This window comes from Ammospiza caudacuta, chromosome Z (assembly GCF_027887145.1).
Source record: "Ammospiza caudacuta isolate bAmmCau1 chromosome Z, bAmmCau1.pri, whole genome shotgun sequence".
NCBI classification, from domain to species: domain Eukaryota; kingdom Metazoa; phylum Chordata; class Aves; order Passeriformes; family Passerellidae; genus Ammospiza; species Ammospiza caudacuta.
This window is the reverse complement of record NC_080632.1, coordinates 33,289,281-33,307,209: the sequence shown is the minus strand read 5'-3', so window position 1 is coordinate 33,307,209 and position 17,929 is coordinate 33,289,281.

Genomic DNA, 17,929 nt, shown 5'->3' with positions numbered 1-17,929 from the left:
TACCTTGCTTTCACTGAAAGCTGATTGTATGGGTTGTTTTTTAGGGAGAAATTCTTATACCACAACTAATCCACAATCATATTCAGAGACTGAAAAGATGTAAAACCCCAGATGTATAAATCTAAGGAGCAGAAATTCCATCATATCCAGGGGACAGATGAACTTATTGCAGTAGCTCTCAGAAATGGACTAGGAAAACCAACACATTATTAATGGGGGTGTATGTGTGTGTTTACTTGTATGAAATACATATTTAGATGCTGCCAGTGGGAAACATAGCAATATGTCTTTATGTTTCTTCAATGATGTTAATTTCTTCAGCAAAGGGTAACAAAAAGTTTAGTTACTCTATAAACATAAGTCTCTGATATGTATAAATATAATATGTGATGGTGGACAGTGTAATGGAATTTTATTTTTATCCAGTAGGGATGACTGTACAGAATCCATTAGTGGCTTTGATTTGCTCTGCCACCTGTGAGTTATGCAGTCATTCCTAACTCATGAAAATGAAGTATGCTGTCCTTCCTGCCATCAGAAACCCCATATTTATGAACACATACAATGCAGAATATATTAATGTGTATAGTACTAGTTAATCTGTGGACCTTCAGGTATACATGGACTTACAGAATGTTCATGTATAAGTCTTAATATCTGGCTATATACCCACAATTATATAGGCCTGAAGTCACTCTTTATTGTAAATGAATTAATAATTTTAGCTGAAGATAGGCCAAAAGATGTGTTTTTACAAGGAACTCAGCCAGCAGATAGTTGCCAATACAGTAACAAAGGCAACAATTTCTGTTCTAAACACTCAAATTGAAAAATTCGTTATGTCACATAATGCAAATGAGACACAGAGGCATAACAACACATTATTATCATTTATATTGCTTCACTTCATGACACAATCACTGATAAATTGAAAGTAAAATGACAATAGCAACGTGAATTGCTCTCCCCCCCCCCCCCCCCCCAGTCTCTAATTTTTTTTTGGTAAATATAATGCTGGCTAGCATTTGAAAGAATTCATAATTTTCTCAATTGATAATTTCTTGTGAGTTAAAACTCTGTTTGATGGGGGACTTTCTAGTACCAAAACCACACTCATTGCATAGAAATAAAGCTGTTAACTGCTCTCGGTTCCTGTCAATCCTGTACATTTCATGTGCATTAAAATCACTCTAAGGAGAAGACTCCATGGGAATTATATGGGAATTACAATGGAATTCTTGAGGTGGGTTGCTTATTTTAAATTTCTCTATAAAATATTAAACTCATTCAGGACACATGAGTATAAAAGATATTTGACAGGATAGTCTTACAAATGCTGTAGTACAGTTTTCTGTGAATTTGTCCTAGGCACATTTTAGCAAGCCCTGTGTTTTTTTGGTTAAAATTTTATTCTAAAGCTTTTCATGGGCTTCCATAAACCATGAAAACATCCATCAGCTAAGGAAGATTCAGTACCAAGAATTGAGGGAGTGAATATTCTTAGCAAATTCTCTACCACTTTTAGTTGGAAGAAAAAGAGATGTTGCAGCCTTCAATAGCATCTTACACCAGCAAGGTAAGAGTGGGGAATAATATGATGCCTTGTGTTTGGGAAGCTTGTGATGGACTATGTAGGTGGTAATATGCCCAAAGATACATTAATGGGCTCCCTACAATATTTTGATTAGCATTCATTGGTGCCTTGTAAAATGGCAAGCAAAGTGGGAATGTTGTGTTGACTGCTTTGCTTACAATGGGTGCTGGCACTGGGACTTCAGATTTCAGGAAAATGACAAACAAAGGACAACCTCTTCAATCAAAGAAATATTACTGTACCTTTGTTTACAAAAGATTTCTCTAAGGAATATAATTCTCTTTGGTCTCAGAGTTTGGAAAATCAAGTAGGGGATTTATATCTTCTTACCATGGATGTTTCTGTGTACTGCTTAATAATTTCCCTCTCTTTAATGGTTTGATTGAAATGTTTTTGAATTACATGTTTTTGTGTTCTTATTAGCAACACTTTCAAATCACTGTGGTCACTGTTGACAGCTAGGTTTTCAAATGAAAATCCACTAAAGTTGACATAACAAGAAGAGAATGTGGATATGATTTCCATTTTCTTTTTATGCAAGGGGTCACCAACACTGAAGATCACTTTCTTCCCTTATTCTCAAAACAGACTCAAAAACTAAAACTCAGATTTTACAGAAAATTCTCAAAATGTCTTGCCTTATATTGCTGTAGGATAATTCACATCTCCTATATATAATATTTTTTTAATTTTCCGAAAGTGTAACATAAAGGAGGCTTTAAAATAATAGACAAATTACAGCTCAGTAGGTAGCAAAATCACACATTTTTCTTTATATTGCAAGATCATGTATCCTTAACACAAACAAGTCAAAAATTCCACTGAATTTTGCATGTTCTGGTATCTGTCTTTGTTAATGATTGATTATGGAATGATCATCAATTTCTGCAAAATTTCATCATTTGATCATCAGCATTTCTATATTAACTTTAATAAAACGGAAGAGGATAGCAAGAATATATGGTCATGGACCAGATGTATTTCCTGGCTCCATCTAAAACCCATCTACCTTTTTTTGTCCTAAATTATTACTGGTATACATACCTGTGGTGTATATATATATATATGTGTGTGTGTGTATATATATATATATATATGTGTGTGTATATGTATATGTGTATATATATGTATATGTATATATATATATATATGTGTATATATGTATATATATGTATATGACTAGCTGACTGGATTTAAAGCAGCTACTAAACCCACAATTTCTTAGTCTTGATCTAGTTTCTGAAGCTTAAGAGCAGATTACATAAAAGGTATCAGCCAAAGTATGTGAAGTACAGCCAGTTGTGTTTTCTCTTTATTCCAAACTCACACTTACATGGAATTCCTCTGTCTAAGGACCTGAAAAGTCACATTGACTGTCTAATGGAAGTGGACCTGGAAATATATGCCCAGGCATTGACTTAGGTGATTACTTTAAGACCTGCTTTGCTGTGGGATAGAAATGCTGGGGAGTGCTGCATTGTAGAATGATGGAAGACTCATAAAGTTCTGTGGAAGCATTTATTTCTGTGATCATTCTGGGTAGAGATTATATGTTAAATTAAATTATTTTTTGCTCAATTTATTTAATTGTCTTTTCAATTTAAGGTAACATTCTAAGGCTGTGTCCTCATGGTCTGTTTCTCAAAGATACAGGTTTCCTCTGAAGAAACTCAGACTAGAAATTTTTGCATGGGTTAGCTCAAAACTAAACTCAAGCTAATAAATTCTCCTCTGATTAGAGTATATTAAACTGGTCTTTTTGCAATGCTGAAGTATTATTGGAGCTTTGCATTCATATTGTTAAGGCCAAGGAGAGCATGGACAGGCCAATCTAGATAAACAATTAAAAATTTGTCCCTCTTGCTCACAGTATTTTCCATGTGCTCTATCTTTGAATACTTTATATATGCAAAACTTGTCTGACCTAAGCATATACTAATATGGTATTTCCACAGCTTTTTGTAGCTTGGACAAAGTAAAAGGCTTTATGCTCCCAAAAAAATAGAGCAAAACCTGAATGGAAAAACCTCTTGACCTCACCATCTTTTACTGTCCATAAGTGTCCATAGACACACAGAAATTTTCTATTCAGTTAAAGTGGTAAGTGACTGAAAGCAGGGACTTGTAATGGGAAATGTCAGGCAACCTCAAATTGAGGCAACTTTATGAGTACTGTCTAGGAAACAGTTGAGGATGTGCTGTTCATTCTTTTTAGTTCAGAGAAGCACGTGGTTCTGGGGCAGAATTACTGAAGGATCATTTGGCACAGACCATCATGAAACAGTCTTTTCTTTTTTGCTGTCTGTATGGAGATGCCGAAGAAGGGCATTGTGAAAAATTATTAAAAAACTCAAGGTGCATTATAAGACATGGACTCTTCACCTGTATATAAGAATGGATACAGACTATATCTGGTGCTATTTAATTCTAAACAGCATTCATTCACTCCACTGCAAAATGCAAACCTAAATTCAGACAAAAATGTAGTATTTATTACATGCAAGTCTCAACAATAATATCCATCCATTGAAGGAAACAGCTTCATCTGAAGCTGACAGATGTCCAACATGGTGAATCACAACTTAAAAAAGCCATAAGTAAGTCAGTGGGACATAACCAAGCAAAATATAGAATAAACTCAGTCTTCCTGAGTGGAGTTGCCTGTTAAAGTGGGTAACTATAAGGCAGTTTTCAAAGAACAACTACTTTGAAGGTGCTATTGATCTCACAAAGGTGAGACTGAACCACAAAGATGCTTTCTTTTAAGTGGAAGACTTGCATCCTTTAGTTCCCACAAGGGAGGCTTGACATTAAATAAGTCCAAGAAAAATCCTGCATAGTCCTTCAAGTAAGGAAAGAAATTGCCTCATAATACATAGCAGTCTGCTACAACGAGAGTCAAGAACAATAGGGGAGGAAGTCAAAAGATCAATCCTAACCATATTGTGAAGGCCTCTGCCAAGGATAGGCTTTTTATATTGGATGCTAATCCTCAGATACATTTTAATGTCTTTTTTGAGCCTGTTGCTCCACATAGTGTTTTTTGAAACTTTTTTCATTGGTCAACGTGTATAGATCATCAGACAAACAAATTTAAATGTAATTGCCAGGGTGAGGAAAAGGGGTGGGGGAGGAGGGCAGGAGTTTGTGAAAACGTACATAAAGAAGTTGCAGATTATGCTTCCAGAAGAAGAATCAAGGTTTGTGGTTTTCCTGTCACTGACTAAAACAGATGTCTGCTTCTTATAAACCAAACAGGAGGTTTTCTGGATCCTGGTTTTAATATCTTATTCGTGTTTGTATGAATGTGGGTGTTTTCAGGACATCCCTGGACAGTTATTAAACCACTGACCGGTGGAGGCTCTGCTACAGATGGATTTAATTCAAGACTGGTGCTATTATATTAATGGGTTTAATTTAAACAGGACTAGCCTTGCTGGCCAAATTACTGCCATTTAAATCAATTGGCTTAGGGGAAAAAACAGCCTGACCATAGCCATTAGCCTTCAATTTATTACTGTATCAGTTTTAAACTGGGTAAGGCATATTGCTCAGTGTCTGTCCTCCTGTCCTTTGGTGCTGCTTCCTCTCCTCACCATACAGTAATAAAAGACCTACAGGGCAAAGAAAAAAAGAAAATCTGAAACATCACATTAATTTAAAGTCAATGTTTCATGAGCAAAGACCAGGTATCTCATGAAAGAGACTCTCCATAGGATCCAATACTTGCCTTTGATGTCACCTCATTAAATTGAGATTCAAATGATCTAACAGATGTATTAGTTTAAAAAGACATTTTACTGCATTTTTTTAAGATATAAAAAAGTCGCAATGTCTTTTTTTTTTAACACATTTCAACCTGATTCAAATAGAAAAGCAAAAGGGAAGAAAATGCTTTAGATGTGCTCTTTTGATTTTTTCCAATCTTGCCTGAATAAAATGGAATGGGAGATCAAGAACACTCAATTAATTTCAACACTGGGTGTCAGAGGGAAAAGGAGAGGGAGGAGGGGGGGATATTATAGATGCACAACACTTAACAAATGCATAGATTGAAAGAAGGAAATATGGGGGGGAGAGAGATAAAAAACCATGTCTATATTTTATTGCATTCAGTAAGCTTTTCACTTGTATTTATAGCTGCAATTATATCTCAATGAGGTTTGTCTACAGTGTTGGCTTCACGCTAATTTTCCCCCTCACTGCATTCTTGGAATAGCCTCGGACTGTTTATGAACCAGACATATTGACCTCATTTACAGCTAGCAGTTTAAATCCATAATTTTTCCACCCACAATCCCTCTTTGACATTCCGGCAATGCGGCCGGCTCACTGAGACTGAACTAAAAGTCTCACACTTCATTGAACACCATTATGCGGCTTTATGCTTATAAGCCTGTTTCCCTCAGCTGCCTTTCAGCTTTGCTGGAGATCCGTTTGGCCACAGGCCGGCAGTGATTAACTGGAAGAATCCAATAAATCAGCCTGTCAGCCAGCAGGCTCTCCTCACTGTGTCTACAAATCGACATTTGGATTTGCACTCTCTTTTTTTCCCTCCCCCTTTGCTCTCCTTCCTTCCCTTGCCTGCCTCCCTGCCTCTCTTTATTCAGCCCCCATCATCATCTGCCCATCCTCCCTCACACACCATCCCCGAGGGTAGCAGATTGCCCCTTTTCTCCCCACTAAAAGGTGAGATGGAAAGAAGGCTATTGTTAGCATGGCTGGACTTTACAAACAGTCCTTTGGTGAAACAAGTTGGTTTTGAATTGTGTGCTATGCTAGTGGGCGCTCTGTTTCCCCATTTCATTTAAATTCCATCCATCCCACACTCCACACGCAAACACACACACACACACACACGCACACACACGCACGCACACACACACACATCTCATTAACTTTTGCTGTTCCCCTTACATCAGAGAGAGAATAACGGAGGTGATTGAGAGGGAAAAGATTGACTTTCTTGCACTGGCTTTCCCATCTGCTGTTAAAACAATAGGCATAGAGAGAGCCCAGGAAATCAGGGGTGCCTGCTACTGAGCACAAGAGCAATGGCTCTCCAAGCTCTGTGTGACCTGACCCTTTCTGCTGCTTTTATATTAGAAAACTATAATTAGGTCCTCTGCTTGTTCATTGGGAGGGGCTCCTTTTCCTTTGATTTCAGCTCTTTGGTAAGTGCTGCTCTAGCAGCTGGTCTGCTTCCACAATGGCATGCTTGTGGACACTTTGAGGTGTCTCTCTCTGCCTTCTGCTGTTTCACAGGGATCTTGATTGCCCTTTTGCTCTTCCCTCACTTTGGTTTTGGCTCTGAGCGAAGGACTCCAAGTTCCTCCTTTTTTATGGGCTCTGGATGCCCAGACAGGGCACTCCCCTTGTCCAGCATGCTCCTGGGCTTCATTTTGGGCAGTGCTGGACTCTCCTGCATTGGGGCCACCCTGTTCTTCCATCCAGGATTACATCTGCTCTCCGAGCACAAATATTTTCTTGGCATCTGGTGGTCAAACAAAACACTGCCTAGCTGGGGGAAAGGAGACCACCACAGACTGAAATTTCTTGGGACAGCCTCACTGGGAGCTCTTCCTTGTACCACAGTACTGTTGCATCCACAGCATGTGTGGCACAGAGGGGAAAGACCTGGGCTGGAGGTGATGAGTTCCTTTCTGTTAGCCAAGCAATTGCTAGCTGTGACAGGTGGCAATGCTGGGTATACCTGCCATCTCTCCAAATGTTCCCAGAAAAGAGAGAGAGAGCTGGACAGACCTGCCTGTCTTATCTTTGGATGAAATTTAAAAATTAAACCCCAATTTTTGGGGGTTCTCAAATTCACACAAAAGAAATTGCAAGACCTTGAAGGCCTATTTTTTGTTTCCCTTTCTTCTGGGTAAGGGTGTTCACCCTCTCCTACCAACTTTTGCCATTCACAGGCCGTGTACTGAGGATCCAAGAACACACCATCGACCCGAATATACACCACTGTAGAGCCCAATACAGGGAAGGAAGGGCTGCTGGGGACTCTGCCTGCCCCATTGCCCATGGGTGTGTGCATGGGTGTGCCCTCTTAGTTCCAGCATGACCTTTGACTAAAGCTGCCATTTGGCTCTATGAGAAGAGATTAGGTTGTATCTGTAAAATAAATTGAGATTTATTTTACATGAGATGAGAGATGCATGCAGGTCAAAACATATTAAATTTACAGGAGGTAGGAGGGTCTGGAAACTTGTAATTATGCCCCACTAAGAAGACAGTATGTTGTGGTTTGCGGGCAGACAGAATTATCATGTGGAGTTTAACTGGTGGGTTCGTTTTACCTCCTTTCTCATCCAATGGCAGCCAGAGTAACTTTGTCATCAAAACTCACCACCATCCTAATTTTCTCTTCTTCTCAGCGGTTTCACTGGAATGGTGACTATTTCTCTCTCTTTTCATTTACATTTCATTGCTTTATTAAAAATAGATGAAAAAAGCATGTGAAATGTCTTGCTTCAGGTCAGAAGATAATTTTATTTAGATCTCAACAAACCAAATATATAAGAGGAAAGAAAATGGAATTTTCATTCAAGTCCAGCACATTGTTATATCCCTATTTGCAAAAAACCCTGTATATTCTTTGGCAATAACTGATAAAAGTAAAAAAGTAAAAAAGTAAAAATAACTGATAAAAAGTAAAAAATATGTAGCTGACATAAATTTTTTCCTTTTAAGATTATGCTTATACTGCATAGAACTTCTTGCTATGCTTATTAACCACTTAACTAGCCACACTTCAGACCTTATAGACAAAAAGCCTTTCTGAAATTTGGTTGCTTTCTGTTTTCTGTTGCTCTCATATGAAAGAATAAATATGAGTTGGCGATTTACTTTCTCAAAATTGTTCTATTTACCTCTGACTTCACCCTCCATGAATTAAAAAATCTCATTTCGCCTTTATACATCAGGCCTCTCCCTGATTTTATTTTCCTCTTTGACGTTTTCTATTTTATATTTCTTTCTCTCACAAGAAAATACATTAGGCCAAATTTGCAGACTCTGAAAATGCTTTTGAATCAGTTTCTGTTATAGCATGAAATTTTGGAATGATTATAATTTATGAGTTTTCCTTCTTTATAAAAATTGTACCAAGAAACTACTTAAAAAAATGTTTGTTGTTAAAACTTCTATATTTCTAAATTTCCATTCAATAAATAACATGGAATAAAAAAAATAAAAATAAAAAAATTTTAAAAGCAGCAAGTTTTGAGAAATGAAAATCAAAACGGTTCAAAATTTCTCTTTTTTTCTCTATTTCAAATTAATTTTCACTTTTCAATAAGCCTTATTTTTAAGTACTTTTTGTGCTTAATTATTAGATCCTTCAATGGCACTGAATTTTAAATGAGTAATTTTGGGTTGATGTCAATGTGTTTGCTTTAACTCCTAATTTTAGTAGGTGTCACCCTTCTCTCTTCAGTTTGTGTTCAGTTTGATATGAAGTAAAGTGATATTTCAAGCTTAGATTGAATTAGAAAGAAAAGAAATTATTTTATACTTAACATACAGGTTTTCTTGCACTTCTTATGGAATGAAAAATTACAGCTCTTATAATCAGACTCATGCACACCCTACAGCTGTCCTTAAACAGTCAGAGTAGAGCACCAGTAACTTCAGTATCTTTCTACCTTTATTTCATTTATTGATGTGGGGGATACATGTAATACCTATATAGAATATATGGTGAGGGTGGTATATATATACATATTACTCTCCCAATGGAGGAGAGTCCAGCACTGCCAAAATCTCTTGGAACTCCTTTTCTCAAGTCCTCTAGTAGCTGAGGACTTGAGAAAAGGAGTTCCAAGAGATTTTGTGGCTAGGCTGAAGGAAATTAGACAGAAGGAAGATTGCTTATGAGAGAAAGAGAAATGAAAGCTGCCTTCCTAGAATGAGAGCATAGAAGAATACCCAAACCTACTCTAAACTCTTACTAGCCATGGTCTGGGATTCCTGCTCCTCATGCCCTTGATACATGAGTTGACCCTTACGAAGATCCTGTTTAGTCAAGATCTGCTTGCTGTGTCTGGGCAATGCCCAGAGAGCATAGCACAGCTGGGGTCACCCAGGTGTGTGTCCAAGGAAATGAAGCAGCTGTGGCTGTGGCAGAAGTGGACATAAGAAGCTGTAGGTTATTTATTCCCCTCAATAGATGGTAAAATTCTGGTTTTCCTCTCTTGGCAACCAGGGTTGCTCGGGAGTGACTATGCCTCCAGTATTTTTAGTGTTTGCAGCATTACTTAGCGCTGCCTGCCTCAGGGCCTGGCAGAGGTTAGGAAGAGGTCAAGCTGCCAGAAACCTGTCCCTGCTAAGAGTGAGGACTTGAATCTGTACCTCTTATTGTGCTCCTAATCTCTGCTGCTTAAACAGTGTGCAAGAAGATATTTCTGAGTACTGGGATGTAAGTATTTGGGCAGTTTAAAACCTATCAAATACAATAAAACTGATTAATTAATAGTGGTCACTTTGCAATACTGATCCTGGAAACATCAGCCTCTTCTAGTGTCTACTACCTTGCAGCCTATGAAGAGGAGCTCCCTAGCCAAATGGACATTTCCATGCTTAAAATGATGGAATTCAGTCTGATGTCCACCTTAAATCATTATTCCAAATGGCAGTATGCTATTTCTTTTTTTACTACTGATTTCTATTATTGATTGCCTTTCGTGACTTGGTCAACAAATACACTTTTATCCTGGGTGTCCTTTCAAGCCAGATCTGGTGGGTCTAAGTTGCATGTAAATATAACCTTAAGGAAGGAAGTGATTGCCTTTAAACTGTGCTAGCTTTCTTTCTTCTGCATTACTTTAGCATCAAACTGAACTGTTCCAGCAGCTGCTGCTAAATTTGCAAGGCTTCAGAAGCTGCTAAACATCCTACTCTTGCTTAGATGGAAAGGTAAACCATTGCTTGATTTTCATTTTTTTTCTGTAGAGCTGAGTGCCTTCAAGTTATCTCATTAAGACTGTATTTCACAGCTATGATGCTGCCACTTCCCTGCAGGCCCCAATATCTTTGATCAGAGATCTAGCCTGAAAAATAGAGGCTGGAGGCTGAGTCCCAGGAGGCACGATAACATGTGTTCTTGGTCTCTTTTCCTGAGGAGAAGCTAACTAGTCTGTTCCTTGTCCTCTGTTGCAGAAGTAAATATCCCCTTTTTTATACACACACAGTGCCAACACTTCAATTCAGACTTGTTGCTGCTCTGCCTCCTGCACTGGCCACGTTCTTGCTGTCTTGGCAGGAGCAGGAGCACGAGGGTAGCAGAAGAGGCAGCATTTCAGGAGTCACTCTGACAGGGTGACAATGACGGAAGTGAAGTGCTGAGGGTTCACAGCAGTGGGAACAATAGCTGAGAACACCAAGTGCAGCCTGTAAATAGGGAAGGGTATGCTCCAAGGCACCCTTGTCTCTTGCTTGACACTAGATGCCTGCTCAGAAAAAAAGAGTAGCATGCCTTCCCTCTGCTGAGGCCTATAAAGGGTATGTGTTCTTGCCCATATCATGCCCATATTCATGACAAATTGAACACAAAATCTTGTATCCTATCTAAGCATATAATTTTGGGTATTAGATGGGTTGCTGGGAAGCCACAGTTTATCTTGTAACTCTTATATGTCTCAAATAGCCCGACTGGAGCACACATAAAATCTGAATAGGACTTTCAATTCCTGGCAAAGAGGCTTCTGCTGCTGACATTAGAAAACCAGTAATATGTCTGTACTGTAACCACTTAATTATACACAGAGGCATAGTCACATAATGTGTCACTCTGTAAAAAAATTCTGACTGTGAAACTTGTACAGAGACATCCACAGACATATGAACAGTATTGCATTCTGAATAATATAATTTTCAGAAGTGACTGAAAAAAACCAGCTTCCTTCCTTTGGGGACCATCCCAGTATCAAAACTGGCTTTGTCCTAAGCTGAAAAACAGAAGAACAGGACTCTTTCTAGAACAGAATATTAACTAGGCTATATCAAGAATTAATGTAAGAAGATATTTTAATTTCTATGAATGTGAAACCTTGTCTCCTTCATCACTCTTCAATAGAATAGTGTATGTTTTCTAATGGGAAAAAAGACTGATTTGGCACAATTTGTTTCTGCCATTTGAAATTTAACTTGATTTTTTAATGAGGTGAGATGTTAACAGGTTGCTTTTCTATATCTCCATTTGCACTCAGGCATTCCATAAATAAACAAAATTCCCTTCTTGTTTTTGCAGAAACCAACCCAATAAATCATACATGGTTAGCTGTTTGAATACCATTAAAGTATTATTTTTTTAAGGTACCTATCCCACCTCTAGTGTCACCTAGAATAAAAGCAGATTGTGATGGGGGGGAGTATTGTGAGGAAAAATTACTTTTATTATCTGTACACAAAATTGCAACCTCTTTGACCTTTATGAAGGGTCACGTGAGATCTGAGTGATACCATCCGGCCCAGACAAGGTTGTGGCTGAATAAGCAACACAATTTATACTATTAACAGCTTTAAAAAATAATAATACCTGTGCTACCACCTGATTTATTTACGTTTGTTTGTTCACAGCTTCAGGAGCTGATAAGGCTAGACATGTGTGGGTGTAAGTCTCACTGAAATGGGCTGAGAAAACCTGAGAGATACCCCATTATGATTACTAAGTAGTATTAGAGGGAAAGAAACAATAGGAAATGAGATTAACTAATTCTTCTGTTAGGATCACCCCTGGAATTCCTTCTCTCCTCCAGCACAAGGTAATCCCCATTAGTGGACTCTCCTTGAAAGAGTGGTCAAGGGGTCATATTGATCAAAATAAGCTGAATTACCTATGATATGATATATGTATTCACAGCAAGATATGCATAAATGGAAGGAAAATAATTACTAATTCCAAGCATCATGGTGCTGATGAGACACCTGCAGGATAATCATCCAAATCAAATATTTGTCTCAGCTTCTTCAGATGATCTATCTCTTCCTGCAGCCGCTGAATGTCAGTGGCACAGAGCGTGTGCTGAAAGGCAAGGCTGCCAGCTTGACAAAGGCAGGAATCCTCCTCCCACATGCAGCAGCAAAGCCCTCTTTCCCTCTCACTACCACGCTTTACCCTCAGTGCAAGTATGAATGTTGAAGGGAATCAACAATTTTGAATTGCATGGAAAAAGAGAACCAAATTTACTCAATGCCTGGCCACAAAACTTCCACTCATAATAAATTTGTAGAAATTATTTTTCTTCATCTGTACAGTACTTTATGGAAAGGATATTGGCTTTTGAGGCTCTCAGGGCACATCAATATGTGATGTTTTGTCTCAGATGTAAAACTTCTTTTCTGAAGAACTACTCAGTATTTTTAAAAGCTTATTCAAGGGAAGACTAGCTTGAAGGCAGGCCAAATATAGAACAAAGAGCTTATTTTCCTCAGGTATCTAGGAAAATAATGAAGTTGATTTTTCTCCCCCCTTATTCACTGAAAGGGCATATTCCTTTGACTGGGAATTTCAACTGTGTCTAGGATAGATAACTATGTTCCAAAACTTAGGGGAAATGCTAGACGAAATCAGACATTTGAAGGATGTTCCCAGGTTTGGCCTCAGTGCTGCCCTTTGCACAGGAATCATGGAGATTTGCATACTAAATGCCATTTATTCTTTTTCTACAAAAAAAGTCATGTTGGTACCTTTTGTGTTGACAAACGTTGCCACACTGGAGGAAACATTTACAATCAATTGTGGATGCTTCCAAAATCTATCTGGGGTTCACAGAAATGTCTCCTGTCAGATATTGTCCATTAAAGTTGCTGAATCAGTATCTAAATCTGTTTCCTTTCTGTTTCTAATATGGCCAACTTCCATGGTTGTGATGGCCACTCTTCACTTGGTCAGCAAAGGTTTTGTGTGGCTCTCTAGGGTCACAGAAATAATGATCTGGAGTATGTGTAGGTTTAAGAGATATTTATACATCCTACAGGGTGTGTCTGCTTTTTTTACCTTCCTGACAAGAAACATACCCTGAAATCACATCGTACATGTGGGCTAGAGCCTTCAAAATCTGTTAGATTCCTGAATAATCACATAGGCTCAGGTGACCATGAAAGTGAGTAGTAGTTGAACTTTTATCAATGAAAATGTCTCACATAGAATTTCCAAGTCCAACTTATTTCTGAAGATTTGAAATTTCGCGCATGTGTGTAACTCCACCGTAGACAGCAATTAACAAAGCATTCTAGGTTTACCCTCTTTTATGAGGTTAGAAACTCATATGGATAAAATTTAAGTACTCTGAAATACAGACAATGAGTACATTTGTCATCTTGTCAGTCTACCTCCCTGTTTTTAATTGCTTTTCATGTAATTTAGCTGAGGACCATCGGAAAAAAAATTAAACTAACAGACATGACCTCTCTCCCTTCCTCCCGCCATTCTGTATTTAGAATCCTGGACATCACATAAATATATATATATACATGCATATAGTTATGTATACTTTGGTGATAATTAAGGTTCAGATAGCAGTGGATAATCCAAGTAACTTCTTGGAAACTACTGCTGTTTTCACTGACCCTTGTCTCCAAAACTTCTAAGATCTCAAGTGTTCAAATTATGGCTTACCCATTGTTTTGATAACTCCAGTTAACATGTTTTCAGACATAGCAAATATTATATGACCAGACTACACAAATTGTTTGTGACTTTCCTCTGAGAAAATACGTGTTTAAACAGCATAACTCAGCCAAGTTGCTCCAATGTCATGAACTTCTTCCAAAGTGAAGTGAAAACAAAAGGACTTGACAGAAGGAAGCCATGCTCATGCTCATTTTAAATTACTTAGAAGTCTGTTTGCCCATTGATAACACATTGCTGCCCTAGAGAATGGGACAGGGATGGTTTGCCGAAGATGTTCAAGCTCCTCTTAAGGTAAGCACCTCACTCGCATAACCTACATATTATATTGATTACATGTGGCCTCTTTCTCCCCTGTGCACCCCCCCACCCCAAACTGATGAAGCAGTGGCATAAATTCCTGTTTCTTCTTCTTTAGCTATAAAGCTGGCAGAAAAGTAAAATCCGTGTGTTGGGGTTTTTCGCTATGCATATCATGAGCCTAGAGATAGATCAGAAGACATTATGAATATGAGTTAGAGTAAATGTGACAACAGCCTGTAGCCACACTTCCTTGGACTGTAATCTTGTTAAATCTTGCTAGCTAAGCAGTCAGACATTTCCTGATACTACGTGGAGAGACTCAGGTGTATTTAGTAGGAGTGACTCTGCTAGATTTGCTTGCTGATGTGGAGCTAATGGGTCACTGCTGATGGCATTATCGCTGTCTGTGGCTTCTAAATATGCTATTAGGAGAACGTGTCAAACTGAATTCTGAACTTTGAATGGAAAATCTCATTGCATAAGAAGCACTTTAAATGTTATATCTCAACATAACTACATAACTTTAGCACTAATTCCACACAAATTGATTATTCAATGGAAGAGTTAATACTTTGTCCCCTTTTTTGTGACATGCTAACATTTTTAGAGGGAACTCTTCTTCAGTTTGTGGGACCAATGGTTTGAGATTTGAGAGTGCATTTTTCTTTGAGTCATAGTAAAATGCCTACGTCTCATCTTTTCTTCCCAGACAATGAACAGGAGAATTCAAATATGGTAATAAAGTAGATAATGAGAAAAAAAATCTGTGTATGTAGACAGGAACTAAGAGAATTATGAAAATTAATTTTACATGAGATCTGGAAATGAAATCTCATTGCTAATACTGATCCGTGTATTCTTTGGAATTCTAATGTGTCACATCCCCAAGTCTGAAAGTGTTTCCCTCATTTTGTTCATGTTCTTTCCATAAGAATGTGAAATGCTTCTTTCTTAGAAACAATCCAGAACAGTTTCAGCTATGACTTTTGACTCAGTTCTTAAGCTTAGTTATTATTTAATCAGTGATTTCTCTACAAAAGATAATATAGTTATCTGAATATATCCACCTTTATTTGCTGTTGGCTTGGGAGTTTTTTACTTCATGCTTTCTGTTCATGTCAAGAACTTTTCACTGGGCACCTGACTGCTGGAATGCCTGGAAATGGTTTACACTGCAAATATTGCAGAACATATTTTATTAGTCCATAAAATGCTGATGTGGAAGAACTTTGCTGCAGGTGATGTGATGATACACACACAAACTGATAGATTTAAACTGCTTTAAAGATATAAAAAACTCCAATCTAAAGATCCAGCAAGGTAGTATATTTATTGTTTTGTGCAAAACAACAGCAACAACAAATCTTTGTATTAATTGATTTTAATCCTGAGGCCAGGGTGAATTATTTATTCATGTTTTATATATCTAGACATTTCTTATATGCATATAGACATGCCCTTTGAACCCTATGTGTGTACATTATATTATAATAATCTTTAAAATGAATTCTTTATCTTCATGATTTTTAATTTTTAGTATTCATACTACATCTGGTATCATTTTAATGCTTCCATCTTGCATTAAAAGAAAACTAGTCCATAAATCACAAGTCTTTAATATTTCTTTGACTATGTAACTTTAATTCATATACAAAATTATGTTTGTACATCAGACAGGTGACAAAAAGATATTTTTGTTAATTTCCTGTTTTGTTAATTTTATGGCTGGCAGATTTGGTCTTCTAAAGTTTAGATGAAAACGGATTAGAAAAGTGACTTTGGAAGCTAGATTAGATGAGCTTTACATGAGATCCTGGTGTTTTAGCTCTGCTGTGAAAATCTATGGCAATGTAATTGAGAAGGTAGGTAACTGCTTTAATTTCATGTTTTGGGTTTCACTTCAAGTCAAGTATGTGAGTAATCTTTATTTTAACTTCTGTCTGGTTCAGGTTGTCCATATCTTGGGAATCTATAGGGGGGAAAAAAAACTATCTTAGGAATACTCATATTTACACTTCATTTATTACCTTGTTTTTACCAAGTGATTTACATTAAATAAGCCCAAATTTTATATTCACCTATTCCTCAAAAAGCTAAATAATTGCATTTTTGAACTTATATTATATCATATATATAGAGAGAGGGGAAAAGATCATTTCATTCAGGAAGAAAACTTTTCCTGATTTACAATTAAATGAATAAATAATTTTATAAGAGGTAAAGCAAGGTGAAATTTCAATGATTTAACACCATTTTTTCAAAGCTCCAAAGGTGGAAATAGTCTAAATTAGTGCAGTACAAAGAACTGGACATATTTTTATGTTGAATTCCGCCACTGGCAAGACAAATGTTTCCTTACTGATTGTTTGTACCAGACTCCTGCATAATAGCCAGGGCATCCCAGGATCCGTTCATCCATTTGACTGAACTTTCCAAAACTAGCTAGGAGCCTTTACTCCCATACTTCTCTCTGAGTAATCTTCAAAATCTGAAAAACCTGTAAAAGAGGAACATATTTTTACTGGCAGTCCTTTGCTGACAGCTTTATACCATAAAGCAGTTATGTTCACCCTTCTTCCCTCTCCAGTGTCATATTGAATATCTTTCCTGATCATTCTTATTTGGCAGTGCTCAGCCTGGCTTTTTAAGAGTCAGATAAAATGGCACTGCTCTGACAGTTGCTGGTAAAAAAAACAAATATCAAAAATATTCACCAATGTTCAAAATTTCTTTGAACAAAAGAGATTTGCTTCTTTGGTGCACTTAAGCAAAAAAAAAAAAAAAAAAAAAAAAAAAAAAAAAAAAAAAAAAATACACCACAGAGAGATCTTTAATCAGTGAGGTTCAAAACTTTTGAACCCCACACCTTCAGGAAAAACACTTGAAACAAGATGGGTGGCCTGTAGATGTAGCTCTGCAAAGGCTGTCTGAGAATGATATTAAGCTTTGTGTAGAACAAATACTCTGTGAGTTCCTCAGAGAGTACTCAGTGTGGCAGGAAGGGAGAAACAGTGTATGGAGAGCCTGCAATGACACTCTGCTAAAGTGTCTGCCATGGATCTCAGAATCATGTTTTTGCAGACCTGTGTGAATCTGAGAAAACTGAATTGATCAACAAACTCAGCATCTCCCTAATCACCTACTATCTCTTATGCTTCTTGAGCATAGTTCAAGAACTATGCAAGATAAACCGAGATAAACCAAGATAAACCAAGAACCAGTTTCCTCCAAGACTGAACAAATACAGCTAGAGACATTTTGTGAAAAAAGTACTTGAAAATACTTGGGAATAAGAAAACCCTAAAGATGATGACATTTAGCATTTTTCCTCTGCTGATTTGGATTCTTTCCTTAGGCTATAATATGAATGGAAGTTAAGACAGTGATCT